Source organism: Phyllostomus discolor, chromosome 11, assembly GCF_004126475.2.
Source record: "Phyllostomus discolor isolate MPI-MPIP mPhyDis1 chromosome 11, mPhyDis1.pri.v3, whole genome shotgun sequence".
Lineage (NCBI taxonomy): Eukaryota > Metazoa > Chordata > Mammalia > Chiroptera > Phyllostomidae > Phyllostomus > Phyllostomus discolor.
Window position 1 is genome coordinate 27,390,286 of NC_040913.2, and position 12,945 is coordinate 27,403,230.

At 34.1% G+C, this 12,945-nt stretch overlaps 2 pseudogenes; one reads left to right on the forward strand and one right to left on the reverse strand.

The window, feature by feature from the left end:
• The first annotated feature begins 691 nt into the window (after positions 1-691).
• On the forward strand, positions 692-3,437 carry LOC114508433 (annotated as a pseudogene).
• A 7,478-nt stretch (positions 3,438-10,915) lies between these two features.
• LOC114508432 lies at positions 10,916-11,238 on the reverse strand (annotated as a pseudogene).
• Positions 11,239-12,945: the final 1,707 nt, after the last annotated feature.

A 12,945-nucleotide genomic window follows, 5' to 3' on the forward strand; every position in this document is an offset into this window, starting at 1 on the left:
CTTTGGTTCACAGACAAGCACTTAATTCACTGAGCTACACCAGCCAGGGCTGACTCTGGATTTTCAAGTGTCAGGTTAGTAGGGGACTGGAATTAGAGCCCCTGTCCCTCCCTCTCCTTTATTCCCTTCCTCCTGGGAGCAGGACCAAACCGGCATACTTTTGAAAGTGACAAAACTATTTCATAATGATGTTAAAGTAACAAGTTAACAAAAGATGTAGGATCATCCTATAATGTTTGGCCTGTTTCAATTTATTTCTAAGTCTACAGATTCTCTCATGTGCTCTACATTTTCTGCTCAATGATGTTTGTACAGTAAGTTCCAGTGTTGCCTCATTATACGTATAGCAATTGTTTTTTTCTTATGCATTTTTCAAAGTGCAGTTAGTTCAATATTTTTAATTCAGATGCAAAAACAAATTCCAAACAGCAAAGTTACATGCATCATATAACCTCAATAACCTCTTCTGAACTGTATCATGGGAGTCACTATGTATAACAATTGTTAAAGTAATTAAACAAAGAAACATTAGCCTCAGGTGGCTCTAATACCTTAGCAATGTAAGTACTACAAGCAAATTAAAATTTAAGCCAGTACAAGGTCCTACAAATGTTTCAAGGTTAAGAAATTCAGGTTCAGCAGTGTGACTCCCAGGATCAGCTGGTCAGGCCATACCCATAGCAGCCCCTCAATGCCACAGCCACCGCCATTCCTGTACAGGAAAGAGCTAGTCACCAAAGCTGTTGGGTGTAACTATGGCAAGCCGTCATTGTTGCTAAGTCAAGATGATGAAGATACCAAAAGAGTGGTTCGAAGCACCAAGGAAAAGGGGTTTGAGGAGCTGACCAATCTTATCCCTACCATCAGTAATGTCATGAAGATTCAGGGTATCACCAAGTGCCTGGAAGACTTTGAGCTCCTGGGAAAAGCATATGGGAAGGATAACAGCATTGTGGACAAGGAAGGTGCCCCATATCTATATCTGCAGCCTGGCTGACCTATAGAACTATCTTAATGAGCTATGGGAAGATAAGGAAGGAAAGGGGAACATGAATGAGAACAGTACCAAGGCCTTAAGTACCCTTTGCCAGAAGATCTGAAAATACAACCAAGGTTTTCAGTGCCCTATTAGAAATTATAAGCAGAACCCTGAACAGTCTGCAGATGAAGATGCTGAGAAGAATGAGGAGTACTCGGAAGGCCCTTCAGATGGGGATGAGGATGGAGTCAGTGCTGCAACTTTCTTGAATTAAAATCAGAACCTTCTTCTGAGGAGAGTCACAAATTCTTCAGAAAGATGGAGGAGGAAGATGAGGACTCAGAAGATTCAGAAGAAGAGGAAGAGAAGGACACAGGCTCAACATATTCTAAGATTCAGAGAGGAAGAAGACCATGCTGGCCTCAAGATTCTTTAAAAAGGCCCCAGCCACAGAGGGAAACAAGAAGGCCTCTGAGAAGAAACTGTAGGACAAAGCCAAAAAGAAGCGCAATAGGAAATTGAAGTGCCTGGATGAGGAGGAGGACAATGAAGGCAGAAAGTGGGGAAGGTCCAAGATACAGTGCCCCTCCTTAAGGATAAACCAAATTTGTTTGCCAACGGAACTGAGAACACCCATGCTGCTGTCATGAAGAAACTAAATGAGATCCTGTAGGCATGAAGCAGGAAGGGAACTGATCATGTACCACAGATCGAGCTGCTACAGCTGTTGGTTCAGAATGCTTCTGAAAACAACCTTGGAGAGGGTGTCATCATCAAGATCAAGTTCAATATCATCACCTCTCTCTATGACTACAACCTCAACCTGGTCACACACATGAAACCCGAGATGTGGCAGAAATGCCTGGACTGATCAGTGAGCTGATGCATCCTGTTTACAAACCCCAACATCTTTGTTGGAGAGAACACTCTGGAAGAGAGTGAGAACCTCTATAATGTTAAGCCACTGCATGTCCAAGGCCATGTCCTAACTCTGATAGAACAAATGGATGAAGACTTTACTAAAATAATGCAAAATACTGATTTCAGTCCCAAGAGCATGGAGCACCTGAAGGATGAGGCATAGGTGTGTGCCATGATTGAGTATGTGCAGCGCTACCTGGTAGAGAAGGGCACCACTTAGGAGATTGGTAATGTCCACCGGAGGCACATTCTTCACACCTACTTCAAGTTTGATTACAAGGCCCATCAATGGCAGCTTACCCTCCCAGAGGACTCCTCAAAGCCTGACCCAGGTCAGGCAGAAAATGAGAGCAAGGGACTCAGCTGTGCTGATGGAGAAACTTTGCAAGTACATGTGCCAAAGACCACATGGACTGGATCCACACATGTTCCATCATCTGTGATATCTACTATCATTCCCTGCACTCCTGATGGTATGAGACTCATGATCTCATTCTTATAAGTCATTTACAACACAACATTCAGCATGTGGACCCTCTAGTACAGATTCTATACAACTGCACCATGGTGCAGCTGGACATCTGTGTCTTCCACCAATGTCTAACCAAGGATATTCTCAATGCTATGCTGGACATCCAGTCAAGCAGTTGGGCAGAGGAGCTTCTGGATGAGGGTCTGCTGCTATGCAGCCTACAGAAGCAGGAGAAGGTAGAGTGGCGCTGGCAGGTGCCCTTCTACCTGCACATCAATTTGGAGCTACTGGAGTGAGTTTATCTAGTGCCTGCCATGCTCCTAGAGATCCTGTACATGGCTGACCATGAGAGTGATGCCCACCAATGCCTCATCACCAAGCAGTTCTATCACCAGCTGTGGGTGGGTGAGCAGCAGCCCTTGCTGGCTTCCCTTGAATCAATGAGGGGACATTTGGTCGCTGCTTCTAAGGCCATGAAGATGGGTGACTGGAAGACTTGCCATAGTTTTATCATCAGTGAGAAAATGAATGGCAAAGTGTGGGTCCTTTTTCCTGAGGCCAACAAAATCTGAACCATGCTGCTTAGGATGATCCAAGAAGAGTCACTGCAGACCTACCTCTTCACCTGAAGCAGTGTCTACGACTCCATCAGCATGGAGACACTATCTAACATGCTTGAGCTGGACCTACCAACTGTGCACTCCATCATTAGCAAGATGACTATTAACAAGTTGATAGCCTTCCTGGACCAGCCAATACACACAGTGGTGATGTATTGCATGGACCCCACTGCCCAGCAGAACCTGGCTTTGCAACTGGTGGAGAATCTGGGCAGCTTGGTAGAAAACAGTGAGCATGTGTTTGACCAAAAGCAAGGTACCTATGGTGGCTACTTCCGAGACAAGAAGGATGGCTACCAAAAAAATGAAGGCACCAGGATGCCTACCATCAGCAGCAGTCTCAAACAGCCTACTGACCATTTACATCCACATAATTTGGACCATTCAACAACCTTAAAGTCCTAAAGTACACCCCAGTTATTAAAGTTCAATTTAGAGTTAATAAAAAAAAGAAAAAAAGAAAGGAAAAGAAAGAAAGAATTTCAAATCTGAGACCACCAATCATAAATAGCCACCTAGGTTTTCCCAAATAAGGCCAATCAAATACTCTCTTTGTTTTGTTTCTGATTCTCTATAAAGACACTTCCCTTAATCCTCATCCCTTGAGTAATTGTAACCACTTTAGATCTGATGCTGCCCAATTACAGTAGATGTTGGCTGAAATAAACTCTTGAATATGTTAATGCGTCTCAGTTTCCCTTTTAACACAACATACCTCATATGCAAGATCATTTGATATGGGATTGTGGCTCCTTTTAATAATAGTTTGTAATACTCTATATGGAAGTATGAAATAAGGAAATTCCATTAATTTGGTTTGATTATTATTATGTTTGGGGCATAATTATCAATAAATTCTTCATTTCTTCAAGAGTTTTCAAGGCATTTTCATCATACAAAGAGGTTTTCCAACAATTATGTATGAATTTTATGTTAATTAGTAGCATCACAGACACAGGTATAGATAGTAGCTACACAGTGGCAAAAATTGCACACACACCCATACATAGGAACTCAAAGAGAGATGCTCATTTATTTATTTATATATACACATAAACTGACATAAAATTTAAATGCATATGTTAATATTTTCAAATTTATATGAAAGTAATCCATTTTTAAATGAGCAGATGCTTCTAACATAATATTACAAACAATATAGTTAAGTATGGTCATTTTATTTCCTGATAATTAAGGATTAGTTTTTTTTCAAAACAATAATCATCATTGTGAAAGATCCAAATCTTATACAGATAATGCTGTCTTGTTTTGTTTCTTTGATTGGGAAACAAGCAGGACTATCAAAAAAAGTACAATGAATTTATCATTCTCACTATATAGATGGTCCTGCATGATTTAAAATTTCAAAAGATCAATATAATAATATTGCATTTTAATTTGTGAGAATTCATAAATGTATACAGTGTAAATACTAAACTTGGCTTTTTTCCAAATACTTATTACAGTAAAATTTATCAAATTAATTTACTTATTAGTATTCACATATTTCCTTAAAACATGAACAATTTTGATATCTCTTAATTGTAAAACAAAGTAGTGTAAGGTTCCACTTTAAGAAGACCCAGTTTATATAGAAATACAAGGGGATTATATTTATGCTAAAAAGAGTATGTTTAATTATAAGAAATTTAAATTCATGATTGGTTAATGTTTGTACTTACTACATTAGTCATAAAATGTTATTTTGAAAAATATACTACAGTATAATAAATTTCCAATTTTATAATAAAAATATTGTTGTTAGAAAAATAACAACTATGATAGTCACTTACACACAGAGGAGAAATATGCTACCTATTGCATTTAATTTGAAGTAAAAATAAATTTGACAACACAAGTTCACTGTATTTTAAAGAAGCAACAGGTACAATGGCCAGGACTGTGCTTGCATGGGGGCAGTCTGAGGATTGTGCGGACTGTCTCCACACAGAGGTTAGAATGATAGCTAATTTCCTAGCAAATACAGATTCATCAACATCATGAAAGCACTTATCAATTCCCTACACACCTTGCTTAAATCGTTAATCAGTAACCAGAATTGTCGTAGCCAAATGGGAAACACTTTACAAATTAAAAATAAATGAATTAGGATTAATCAACAAATAGAAAACCAAAATTGTTTCTCAATACATGGTATAGGGCACTGTTAACATTCATAATAACTTTAATTATGTTGATACTAGTAAATTTATGGTAATTTTCTAATGGTGAATGGTAATTATGTATGAGTTGGTAATAAAAATAAAAAGATAATTTGTTATATGAAAATATACTAATCTGTATATCTAAATATACATTAGTTTTCTAATAAAAATTTTGCCAATTAAGTAACTTCTTATAAGCAGAACATCATTTTGAAATAAAAACAGAAGCATGTAAGGAGGAACTAAGTCTACATATTTATATTTAATGTTTCTAACATTATAAATCTTCACTATAAGATTCATTACACTTGTCCTCCTGGGTAAATATAAAACTTTGGCTATTTTGAAGTGCCTTATTGTAAGAGGCAGAGTGGTGAAATGGTTAAACTCTAATCATGATATTACACTAGGAATTTAAAAAGGGGAAAAAAAACAAACCAAAAAGACTAGAAAACTAATAACAAAGCAATATGTTTAGCATCTTAATATATTTGTGGAATTTTAAAATAGTGAATGCATGAACATGCTAAATACAAACATATGAATGCCAGAGGAAAAAGAAATATGATGCCTAAATACTTTCAGTCTTTAGCTAGAAGGAGTTTTAGTACCTGACATTAAAAAAACAAAAACAAAAACAGAAGTTATATGTATGGGGCCAGGTGGGCAACTGAAGCAGCCGAAGAGCCACTCTGTAAAGCACATGCTTTTCTAGCCACTCTGCTGTACACCAGAAACTAATACAGAAAAATATTGAGCATGAGCTATAATTAAAAAATAAAAAATATATATAAAGAAATAAAATACATATATGCATTTTCTACCAAAAAAGCCCTGAAATTTTAAAGACAAATATTGGTAAAATGAAAGTCAAATAAATATTGAAAATGTATTCAGGTAAAAAAATAATTTTATAAAGGTGATAATCATCCTGGAAAATATACTCCAACATATTGTCAACAGAAGTTTAATTTACCTTTTAATCATTAAGTTATATAAAATATTACTATATATTTTCATAAATATGTCCAATAGAAGTATTACATATTTACATATTTATGTATATATATAATATAATCACATTAAAATCTTAGACAAGATCAGAAGTACATACAATTAATAAAAATACAAGTGTCCAATAAACAATTCAAAAGAATTTATGCAGCCCTATTTTATAGCAGTGCTGTTTACAATAATCAAGATTTTGGAAACAGCCTAAGTGCCCACTAGTACATGAGTGGATTAAAAGCTGTGGTACATCCTGCACAATGGAATACTAAGGAGCAGAAAAAAAGAAGGAATCCCTACCTTTTGTGATAGCATAGATGGAACTGGAGACTGTTACTCTAAGTGAAATAAGCCAGCCAGTGAAAGACAAATACCACAAGATCTCACTTATAAGGAGCCTCTAATGAATAAAATAAACTAATGAGCAAAATAGAATCAGAGGCATAGAATCAAGGAATAGACCAGCAGCTATAAGAGGGAAGGGAGGAGCCGGGAATTGATAGAAAATGAAAGGATTAGTCAAAGAATATATACGAAGGACCCATGGACATAGACAGTGGTGTGGGGATTGATTACGGAAATGGGGAATGGGCAGGGTGGAGGTGAGCAAAAGGAGAAAAACTGGGACAGCTATAATAGCGTGACAATACAATATTTTTTAAAAAGATTATTTCCATGTACACATATATTTATACTATTTATTTCATGTCAATTGCTACAATAATGTTGCTAAAAATTTAGTCAATTTAAGAAAATTTTAAGGTGATATTCTTCACAAAGAGAGATTTCAAATGTTTTCTGTGATCAAAAAGAAATGAAAAACATATGATTATAAAATAAATATAAATTCAGAATTACCATCCCATGAGTGATGTCTTAAAAATGTACAAAAGTAAAAATACTGGGAAACAAGGATATTCAGTTTGGATGAGTAGTGTTTGGATTGGAATGTTCTAAAATGTATATATTACTGATAAGGAAAGATCATCAGTGTTTAAATTTAAGCTTAGTATTAAATCTATACAATAGAATTTTATTTGTAACCACTGGGGAGGTGGAGAGAGAGAGGGAATAAAGGCAGAAAAGTCATAACTGTAGGAGAAAAAAAGGTCAAATAGTAATCAAAAGTGCATGAGGCAATGCAAGAGAAGTTTAGCAAAGTTAATCTGGTTGAAATAAGAGAAAAGTGGTAGAAATAAAACATGTTATCAATAATTTTAGCTAGCTAAAAGGCCCAGTCTGCTTACAAAGCCAAAATTGAACTAAATGATATTTTCAAAAGGAAAAAAAGTAAAAACAAAATAAAAACACTGACATTTGAAAATTAAGAAATGAAAAATATATGACAAACAATCCAACTAAAATAAATGTGTAATAACAATATTGCTATATGACAAAAATATCATAACACAAATATTATTATAGCTATAAATAATGAAGTGTTTGTTACTGAAAAACACCAAGCTGAATTATTTTACTTCATATTGACCAAATATTAAAATATTGAAATGCTTGATTATATAAATTATAGAAAAAATAATAATCCTGAAAATCTCAAACTTAAAAACACTGTAAAGTAACACACAAAAACATATTTTATTCAAAATAGCAATTCAGGCCATTTTAACATTTCTTTGTATTTCCATTACTATTGATAGCTTCCTGTCCTATCATATAACAACATTCTCAAACTATAACAGAAATGTAAAGACTATGAATAAAGAAACACAAGAATAATTATGATTTTGGTGGAAATTAAGATAGATGAAAAGAAGAAACATACATAGCTGACCATCTCCAAAGACAGACAAATATAACTGATAACATGCAATTTATGTCATTGAAAATAATTCTTCACAAAATGGGGATAGTGAAATATACTTTTCAAATAAATTCCTGCACCATGTTTAATACAAAACTCTAACATAGACTATGTATATTAATAATTCCCTTTTTATATATCTCTTGCTATTGCCCTATAAAATATTCACTATGGAATTAATACAAGTGAATGATAGGGTATATATTTAGGAAATTTTAATGCAAAATTTTTATTTGGAAATCATATAAGTGAATATGGAAAAATATGTTAGCAGAGAAATGTATTAAAGATTGTATAAGAATCCCAACTAAAATATACAATAAAAGTTTTAAAAACACTTTAATATTCTGTATATGACTAAAAAATATCTATCAATTTTCCTATTGAATTCTAAAGTATTCTTATATCTTGGCTCATACTATTAACTCAAAACAAAGTATATAATACTTAAGCATCAGTATATTAAATATAAATTTATCTGTGACATACCTATATAAGGCTGTATATATTACAATATGGTATTTCTTTTTAGAAAACATAAAATTTTAAGACATGTTTAGCATAACCTAATATTAGACATATTTAAAGTACAGAGAGGAAATAAAATGATAGAATTTTATGAAGGCATGCCAAATATAAATATTTATCACTTTGAAAACTATGCACTTTAAAGACACTTGAAGTTTTCTGGAGGTACCGCTGAGGCAATTTGGGAGCATATGGCTACTGGATAAACTCTTGATTTTAACAAGAATTTCACAAGAATAGTCTCGCTTATATTTAACTTATAAATCAAAATTTTGTAAGTGGTATCCACCATTAAAATGCTAAACGACCATGCTTTGTCCCAGTGCTAAGAATCAGAGGAGTTGCGGGCAGTTGTCCAAGGCAGGCTCATCATCATAGACATGCGCCAGACACTTGGCACTGGACGGGGGAGTAGAACCCAGGTTCCTGCTTCATGGTTCTTGTTCCTTAATCTCTAGTTAAATTTTAAAAAGTATAATTTTGTTATTCGAAATAATTACTAAGATTGGCTATAATTAATAATTGTATTTTAATAATTCTCATTAGTCCTTTGTTTTCCCTAGTTTTCGAAAAGAAAAAGCAGGTCATTAACAAAGAAATATAAATGACATTTACAACTCTAGGAAAGAATTATAGTTTTATTTTTTATTTTTTATAATATCTTTACACAATAAGACCTTTTAAGTAATTTATTAACTGAGTTAATCAGTGATCCAAATTCTGTAATGATATTTATCACCTTTAATAATGAAGTTTTCTATTCAATAGAGTAATAAAATGGCTAATTAAAAATATCTCCAGCTTGAGGGAAAGACAATCACAAACCTGCTCTTTAGATACTTTATGCATATATACCATTACACTTGAGAAAAATATCTTGCTTCCTTTGGGCTACCAGGCTGTTATTTAATAATATGCCTTAAACACCCATGATGTTATTCAATGCATGTTTATTGAACGTCTACCATGTGGCAGCCATAATTGAAAGCACTAGATGTACAAAGCCAATCCTACAGTCTCAGGGTCTAACTTTCTCAGCCTTTCAATATGTGGGAAGAGGGGAAATGAACATATAAATAGGTAATTGCAATTCAATTTGATAAGTGTCTTATAAAATAAATACAATCATTATGCACATGGATGGGTTGAGACATGGGAACTTCTGGTCAGAAAAACATTCTTGGTAGAAATTACTAAACTTAGAAATAAATAGTATATTTTCTTCAGCAGTATGTGAGAACACAGGAAGCTATTATTTCTAAAACGCTGAGAAATAGATAATATCTTTATATCCATCTTTATATATTTTATTGACACATATGACCCAGAGCAATTAATGTGCCCAAGGTCTCATAACTCCTAAGTTATGGTCTGGAGTTTGGAAGCTCAACCAGGACAATCTAATTGTATAGTCCTTACTTTTTCCCATTACCTAGTAAAATACTAGATGAGTATAGTGATACAGTATAAAAGTATAATGTAGCTAGACACTTACTAAATTATTATATATATATACTATAATTACACTGACATTAACACTTGTAGTTCTCACTGCAAATTTTTATATTCTATTCAAATAAATTTTATTCCTTAGATTAGTTATTACCAACTGATTACAAATATGTGGATCAAAAATATTTATTGTTTTATTAATCATTTATGCATTTTACTGTTCAAAATTTATTTTTCCTTTTTAGACATTTAGATTTGCATTTAGGTGTCCACATTTCTTTCACTTTTCCTAAAGGAGATTTAGAGGTAAGTATTCCAGGATGGCTTAGTCTTGTTTTAACAGAAGAGATTTTTATAACAATTATGTAAACTAGCTATCCTGCTACTCTTCATTCATATATGACTGCCAGGGACATTGTTCCTTTCGGTATTTTTTGACCTCTGTAAAAGCCTCTGAATCCTGAATTCCATATCTACACAATGGAACTCTATACAGCACAAAAAAGAAACTCTTATATTTTGCAACAGCATGGATGGACCTAGAGAATATCATGATAAATGAATTAAGCCTGCCAGTGAAAGACAAATACCACATGATCTCATTTATATATGGAATCTAGTGAACACAATAAACTAATGAACGGAATAGAAACAGCACAGATAGGAGGTACAGACTGCTCTCTGCTGGAGGGGAGGGGTTGGGCTAGGTGAAAGATGGTGAGGGAATAACCAAGGAACATGTATGCAAAGCCCATAACACAGACAATATGGGTTTTGATTTAGGGAGGGTAGAGGGTGGGGCTGGGTGGAGGTGGAGAAAAGGAGAGAAAAATGGGAACTGTAATAACATAAACAATAAAACAAATTAAAAAATAAGAGATGCCTCAAAGATTACATATTTTTTGTTTGTTTTTGTAAAAAGTGTTTTATTTTCAGTGGAGCAGGACTCTAACCAAATAAGCCAAATCTCATGTCATCATTCAACTCCTCCAATTCCTCCTTCTTCTCGTCTGTCTTCTCTGTGGTAGCTGGGGCAGAACCAGCAGCAGGAGCTGAAGACCCAGACGACAGTGATGGCCACGGCCCTGCCAGTATGGCTATCACCTGGGTGATGATGACACATTCGAAGTTTATTCTTTTCAGCCCATTGACGACCTTGTTAAGCTGGTCATCCTACATCTCGATGCCCAGTCTGTCCAGGATCTTCTTGATGTCCTGGCACTTGTGGAGGTATTGCCCCAGAGAGTGGCTTGCAGGTAGAAGGCAACACAGAACAATCAGAAGGCTGCAGCGAGAAGAGGCCTTGAACGTCCGAAGTCTGCAGCATCAGGCAGAGAAAGCACCAATATTTGGTCCCTTGTCAGGGCAACTCCAGGACATGGAGAGAAGGGAAACATGATCTTTTCAGAGTAAATAGCCTCTGCCTCCCTCCCTATTATTAAAGTACTACAATATAAACAGTAGCACACATGTCCGTCCTTTAACCAACACTCATCAAATTAGAAGCCTCTGTGGTAGCTAGCATTCATAATAATCATGCCTACCAATTCCTCACAAAGGGAACATGTGAAAGAGATACAACTGAAAGTAAAGAACTTGAAGTTTTCTCACTTAATTTTCAACTGTCCATCTCTTGACTTTATCTCTCACAATTCTCATGTAAATTAAGAATAACAATGGCCCTTAAAATGCTAGTACATTTGCAATGGGGAGGATAAACTAGTGGTTCAGATATATTCATTTGATGGGACCACACTTGAGGATTCCCATGACACCCAGAAAACAAACAAAAACTTTTTGCATGTAGCTGATTATGTGTGTTATGTTCATAATGTTCTTTTGCTACTTTTCACAAGTGTCGTGTAAATGTCACAGTCCAGAGGAGGCAAGCAGGTAGGGAAGGGGAAGGCAGAAAAGAAAATTAGGCCCACAAGGACACTGGTTCTGATATTTCAAATTGAGGCTATAACTTGCAAAGTCCTATAACTCTTATTTTCATATTACACTATGTGTGAAAAGCTGCTACAGTTTATTTACGGAATTGACGGAGAAAAAATATAAAGATCTCAATGCTTCAATTAAATGTGCGACAAGTTTAATTCTTAGTGTTTTTTTTCCTTCAAGTTGTCATCTATTATTATGATAAATAACAAGTAATTAGTATTATGTTAGATATCCTAAAACTGAGCAGCAATCAAATATGTTATGAAGAGTTCAGGAATTTATGTCAGTCATATCGGTTTTAAAATAAAGAGGCAAAAAATAAAGCAGAGGCAAAGACAGAAATAAAACATAGATAAAAATAAAGACAAATGCAGCTTCATAAACTTAAGCAAAAATAGTTCCTATGTGTACTAAAATATGAAATAATAATAGATTGTATTAATAGAATATTAATATAAATAGCTGATTATTATGACATTTTGTAAACATGCTATTTCAGAAAGAAGGCATGCTTACTTTTTTAGAAAAAATAAATCGGTTTCAAAGATAATGGTGAAACACATGTGTTTTTTGTAATTATTTGATACTAGCATATTTAAATATTCTTAATACTATCTACATATTGTTATTTATTTTTTTAATTGGAACCAATTGTATATACATAGATTTATTGTTTAATACAGTGGTCAGACAAAATATATTCTTAAAAATCACACTAGTTAAAAAACCCAGAATGTATGTCATGTAAATGAAATATTAATATTACTGATTATATTTAATATATCAAAACAGACAATGATAATTATAAAACCAAATATTTAACAAATAGTTTTTGTTTGACAGATATTTACTAAGTACTTTTGGGCAATTAGTTCTATTATGTTTTAGGACCAAAACTGAGGTAAGTTATTATTATCATTTTTATCTTTTTATTTTTTAAGTTTAATTTTTAAAATATTTTATTTATTTATTTTAAAGAGGGGAAGGAAGAAAGAAAGAGATGGAAACATCAATGTGTGGTTACTTCTCACGCA